We start from the raw sequence: 6,580 nt of genomic DNA on the forward strand, positions 1-6,580 counted from the left end.
AATCACAATAAAAGGCCACTGTTACTAACCAGCATCAAACCAATCGAATGAATATCTATAACATACGTCATTTAAACATTTATTTTTATCTAATAAACGAAAAACAAAGTAACTTCGATCTCGCCTTTTTTATATAGGGATAATTCTTACGTTTGAAGTACTGTATTTGTGGTACTTTTGAATTTGTCTGATTTATATGTTACAGACAAAACCTCAAAATAAAAATTAAAAACGCCCCTCCCTTCCCCGAAAAAAAAACCTAGAACAAAACAAACAAACAAACAAACCAAAACCCCCATAAAAATATCGTTAGTTGAACCGACCCACAAGGAAGAAACAGAAGTGAGACAACTCTCACGTGTTCATGTAACTTTCAATGATAAACCATACTTGTGATTGTATACGAGAATATTGAGGTAATAAGATGAGTTTTAAGCAAAATATAATTGAACCACATTCCCGTAATACTGATATAATATGACTTGATATAAAATAAAACTAATTCGACGTTTCATTCTAATTTTTAGATAATCTTCGAAAAAGGAACTTTGGTCCTTAATCCTTAAGAAAGGGTGACAATGGGTACATCACAGACAAACTATAATAAAAGAATAAAAAGTTTTGAAATTGTTAAGTTGTACAATATTTGACTATAAAATGCATTTTAAACTTCTTTTAAAGTTAAAACTCCGATCGGTTTCGAACACACGACTCATACTTCCCATAGTCCTCTGTGTCTCCGCACAAAGAGACACTTTGGTTTGGTACATAGGAACTTTGGCAAACGTACAAACGAACTCTGGCGGAAGTTTCACACAACTTAAAGATTAGCGACAGAAATAGAAAAATAGCAAAATTTAAAACAAAAGTTTAAAGTTGGTTAAGCAAAGCATTATTTAGCTTTTAATGACTATAAGTGATCATGAAAGGAACAACTTTAAGCAAAAACAAATAACGAAAATTCAGTACATCACTATGCATGATCTTACACTGTTCAAAGTACAGTCCCCACAGACGGCTCTGATCCCTGGACGGGCTTACGTAGCATTAGCATTTTTTGGTTTTCTCAAAGGCCCAAAAGAGACCCTTTGGGAGTCAGCTTTTAATCCGAATAAACAGACAGATGACTCTCTCGTCACTGATTGACGAGTGAATGTCTTCTGTCCACCTGATCAATTTAAACAGATGAAAAGTCCTCCTCCTCCTCAACATTTATTCTATGTGGAAAAAAACATTTCACCATAACTGTGGTAACTGCGTGGCAAAATGACACGGTTTAGTAATTTACGTCGTTATATTAGATTTACGTCATTTAAAATTCTGCCAAAAAATTGCAGGAATACATCATCTTGACTTGCAGTATTGCAATTAATATCATTAAAGGGTTATATGCAGACGAATTAGTAGCTTAGCTTATGAAGTTTCAGACACTACAACTGGGTTTGTGTCTTCAACATTAGTATAAGGGAGGTAATTGTATAATATGCACATCGCTACTACCGTCCACTGGAAGAACGAACACCGGCGTATGTTGATTCAGCTTGTGAGCTGGTATGGTGTTGTACATATGGTGTTGTACATTGACCCATGCAAGAACAAAACTCTGCAGTGTTTGTAGAACTAATTAGTTCTTTTTGTCAATTTCATATGATATGAGTCATCTTTGTGGTGAATATACTGGTGGTTGTTGTGGAGGGGGACAATAAACTTGCTATCGCCCGAATAGTCAGTAAATAGTTATTTTATCATACAAAAAAAAACCATACAAAAAACCCCCAAAAAACAAACAAACAAACAAACAAAAACAAACTATATTTGCCGCGATATTGAGATATTGTTGAAACAAAATAGATTTATCGGACTTTGAAAAGAATGAAGCGACTTATATTACATCAGAGGTGTTCCGAGTCGGTGAATATTCACCATGGGCGCGTTTATTTGTTGTAATTTTACTTAGAACATATTCACAGAGGTATTATATAAGTTGGTAAAGGACACATGAAAGAATGTACACCATTTTAATATAATAATACTAACAGTTTTATTTCCAGTCTTGGCCCAAAGGGCATAAAAGATTACAATTATTAGAAAGAAATTTCCAAGAGAGAGATTCTACAGACAAAATAGTCCGTACACATACATAATCATGTAACAGCCGGGCGAATGTACTTTTTAAAATATTTTTTCTTTGGAATGAAATGTTTAAATACGTAAAATTTGAAAAAGAAATTCTGACCTCACAATTTTTGCCCCCATCGCCCCAAACAGACTATTGAATCTCCTTTTATTGGAGTGTAAAATGAAATAGTCATTGTTACAAATTCCTATGCCATTAAGTTATTTTTTAAGATATTACAAATATTTGGTGCCATTTATACAGGAGACCTTGTTTCTTATAGGTACTGAAATAAATTCTAACTGGTAACTTAAAATAATTTCTGATGCGATGTAATGTAAAACTAGCGCTTGTGAATTCTTTTAAGACGAAAATTTGCAGCATTTAACTGTATTCTAAAAAGATGTATTTTTCAAATTTGAATAAAATTCAACAGTATCATTGTCGTGACCATGTAATTAAAATATATTAAATAAAAAAATAAATTTTATGTATATTTCACGGAGGAAAAATTAATAAAAATTCTAGATGACGTCATCATACTTGACCTTTAAATTGACCTGTTGATATGACCTTGAAATTGGTTATACATAAGCATAAACACTGGTGGTGGTTGTGACCAAATTTCAAGTCTTTACTTTAATAAGAACACAAGTCACACAATTTTAAATGATATAAGGCTAAACTGCACAAAAATCATAGATTATGAACACCATTCAAATGTATGTTTCAAAATTATCAAAATACATTGTACCTCAATTTTGTTCGGCGTTGAGTAATTGATGGGTATGATTTATATTTTTTTTCCTTAAGATAATGGATTGAACTTAATTTTTACATAATATTAAGTCATTGTTTTGTGTATTTTAGAAAATATTTCAAATAAATAATTTCAGGGGTGTTTCTTAAATTAATAGTTTCTTTATACGCGTTGTCACGGTGGCGGACCACGTGATACGCGTATGATCAATTCCACGAAAAAATGGCGATTTTGAGTTGCACCTGAGGGAAAATTGGAACGGTAAGTAACACTTTCCTGTATGTTATTAATCGTTTTACCTTCACCAAAGTGTAATAATTTCAGCAATGGACACTTTGTTATTCTCAGAATATCGTAGTTTTGCGCGTACTGCTAGAACATTCGTGCACAATCTCCGGCTCGATCAACATTTCACGGGATAGTATCCACGATCATAACATGAATGACAATTTATTTCCAATTCAATCAAATTCAAGGTGTTTAATAACGTGTAAAGGACACATACTTTACCCTCTTTGGAGTGGAGATGCTCAATATACTTAGAATTTGAATGCATGCTATGAAAAACACGTACAAAGTTAGTTTGTTTAATATGACCAGTAACCACGATACGAAATAGTAAAGATTAGTTCCACGGTCGATTTAAAAAAAATGAACGTTTTTCTTTTTCAGACCCCGAAATGAGAAAGAAGTCAAACCTATCATTAAATATACCTAAAAAGGGCAGTGGCGGACATACGCATGTTAGTTGTGGGAAGCAATTATAATTTCCAGTATAAATGCAAAAACATGGATGTATTCTTTTTGTCATGGAGGTACTTTCAATGTTAGAGCATTTTTGCAGTATGGTTGGGGACATATTTTTCTCTGAGCTGACCATGAATGATATGAGAGGACAGGGAACAGTTTCTTGTCAAGAGTTTGGCCATCGGAAATACAATAGTACAAGTTCAGATACGATTAGATCCAGAAAGGTAAGCTTGAAATATCAATATCGATTATCCTAAGAGTAACATTTTATTTTTCGGTGACACAATACGCACTTGTGTTTTATATTTTTGAATAATTTATCTAGCATACCTTTCAGGAAATGTTCTTATCGTACTAAGCGGGCTACAGTCTACAATTTGGTTGACGATACTGACTCTGTAGATCAGATGGAAAGCATTCAAGACCCCAGTAGAAACAATTTGCATGAAATGCCAACAGATATTATATTCAGGTAGGTATCTCAGTTATCACAGATTCTACAAGTCATAGTTTTTTGCGATAATCAATTTGATATTGAGACCATTTTCTTCAAGATTACCCGTATTTTTTAAATGATAAAAACCGTTGTTATTTTATTTCATTTATAATAACAGTCTAATAGTGTCATATCTTAAATTAAACTTCAGGTTTCTTTTTTTTTCTTTTTTTTATAAATAGTTTCACTTTGATTTCAGAGATCATCATTTTGATACACAACTTTGGAAACGCGTTTGAGGAAAGAGTAAGGTGGGATCAGTTAATTATGAGAACGAAATTCGTTACAGAAGGGATCTCTGGGTGTTCGCTGTGAAAAAGCACGTTGTGATAAACCAAAAATCTTACCGACTGTCAAAATGGGATTATTGTAATTTCATGTTGCATGTATAAAATTGCACAAATTCATCTATTGTAAAATATGAGTCTATAATAAATTTCTACAAACTTTATTGTAGAATACCATTGAAAATTTCAAACAGAACAGGTAAAATCTGTATGTAAATACTGTAGTTTCCTTATTTTACGCGAGTACTTAATTCCGCAATTCTACGGTTTAGCATCAAATCGCGAGTATGTAAAATCGCGAATGCGGAATTTTTTCATATTCCAAGTAGTTTACATTTGTACACAAATTTAAAGAGAGATTTTAAAATCCGCAAGATGTGCTTATCGCGATTTTACGCGGATATTATTTTCTCGCGTTTAAAAATCTAAATGCAAGTTATAACGAAAGTTTACATCTCCATTCATTTTAATGAAGAGCTTATGATCCGATCAATAAAAGAACAAAATGTCAAATTCAGACTGATTTGCACATTCTTTTATGTCGATATAAGTTTGTTTGATGCCTAAACGATCTACCACAAGGGCATCTGTGAATTTTTTCGCCAGTATGGGTTGTCATATGATCCTTATGCTCCTGTTTTTTTTCTTGGCCACAGCCAACAGATTTCACATGTAAACTGGGGGTCTCCATGGCTTTTCATGTGTCGATTCAAATTTGCTTTTATTGCAAACTTTTTCCACAGTAATCACTTGCAAATGTTTTTTCTTCATCATGCACTGCACATCTGTGAAGTTTAAAAGAAAACACATATTATTATAGAATGAATGATAGACATAAACGTTTAATATTTATCCATAAATTATTATGAAATGTCCCAAACGACATTCAGTAGGATAGCAACGCCAGCGCTGTGCCCTAACCTAACCTCTCTCGCTTGAACTAAATTCTCTCTCTCTCTCTCTCTCTCTCTCTCTCTCTCTCTCTCTCATTAATAAGAGAACAAACTGACGACTCTGTAAAAAAAAAAAAACACACTTACTTCATAATAAAAATTAGATTTACATAGTTGAACACATTATTTCAATGTTTTAGGTCAAATATCGGCACAAAATATTCTAATCTAGGTCTTTTAAGATTAGCTTTGCTGTAAAACCTCTTGGAGCAACACATGTGTGGTGCCTTCCCTACGTGTCCCTTTTCATGATCATATTTTAAAAGCAGATCTACTCTTGAATTCTTTTCCAAAAAACTGGCAGAGTCTATTATCCATTGTAACCTTCAAAATATATAAACAAGCACAATTCTGACATATATTTTAAATCGATCGTGGAACTGATCTTTACCATTTCGTATCGTGGTTACCTATCATATTAAACAAACTAACTTTGTACGTGTTTTTCATATCATGCATTCAAATTCTAAGTATATTGAGCATCTCCACTCCAAAGAGGGTAAAGTATGTGTCCTTTTCACGTTATTAAACACCTTGAATTTGATTGAATTGGAAATAAATTGTCATTCATGTTATGATCGTGGATACTATCCCGTGAAATGTTGATCGAGCCGGAGATTGTGCACGAATGTTCTAGCAGTACGCGCAAAACTACGATACTCTGAAAATAACAAAGTATCCATTGCTGAAATTATTACACTTTGGTGAAGATAAAACGATTAAAAACGTACAGGAAAGTGTAACTTACCGTTCAAATTTTCCCTCAGGTGCAACTCAAAATCGCCATTTTTTCGTGGAATTGATCATACGCGTATCACGTGCTTCGCCACCGTGGTTGTGTAACGGGAGATTTTTCAAATAGTTCAAATCTATGCCAGTATACTTCGTAATAAGATGCTTTGACTTTATGCAAAATACAAAGGATATCGTCTCAGCTCAGAGATAATTGTAATATTTGTGATTTTTTTCAGCTCCTAAGAGATATTTACAAAATTTAATATTTAAGTTTTCCATTTCCCATGTTTTTCAGATATAAATGTTTGTCTTTTTCCTGTATGCGTTATATAAGGGGTCCACAAATTTCACAACCAAATAATGCAGTAGATTTTATCGTATGATCAGAGAGATGGAGAAATGTTTAGATAGGGGGTTGAGTGGAGTTTCGGTCTTTGAATAGTTTGAGAGAGGCCTTGAGAGCTTTGTTAAATAGATGAGATC

General features: G+C 33.1%; 2 long non-coding RNA genes across 2 annotated transcripts; one reads left to right on the forward strand and one right to left on the reverse strand.

The window, feature by feature from the left end:
• Positions 1-3,050: 3,050 nt before the first annotated feature.
• Positions 3,051-4,584, forward strand: LOC117692633 (uncharacterized). The gene is made up of 3 exons (XR_010710016.1): positions 3,051-3,137; positions 3,549-3,850; positions 4,322-4,584. It is a non-coding gene; the product is annotated as an uncharacterized lncRNA (long non-coding RNA).
• Positions 4,585-4,853: 269 nt separating this feature from the next.
• On the reverse strand, positions 4,854-6,201 carry LOC117681404 (uncharacterized). Its single transcript, XR_004596068.2, has 2 exons — positions 6,111-6,201; positions 4,854-5,194 (listed from the first exon to the last, which is right to left on the reverse strand). It is a non-coding gene; the product is annotated as an uncharacterized lncRNA (long non-coding RNA).
• Positions 6,202-6,580: the final 379 nt, after the last annotated feature.

Source organism: Magallana gigas, chromosome 2 (genome assembly GCF_963853765.1).
Source record: "Magallana gigas chromosome 2, xbMagGiga1.1, whole genome shotgun sequence".
NCBI lineage: Eukaryota > Metazoa > Mollusca > Bivalvia > Ostreida > Ostreidae > Magallana > Magallana gigas.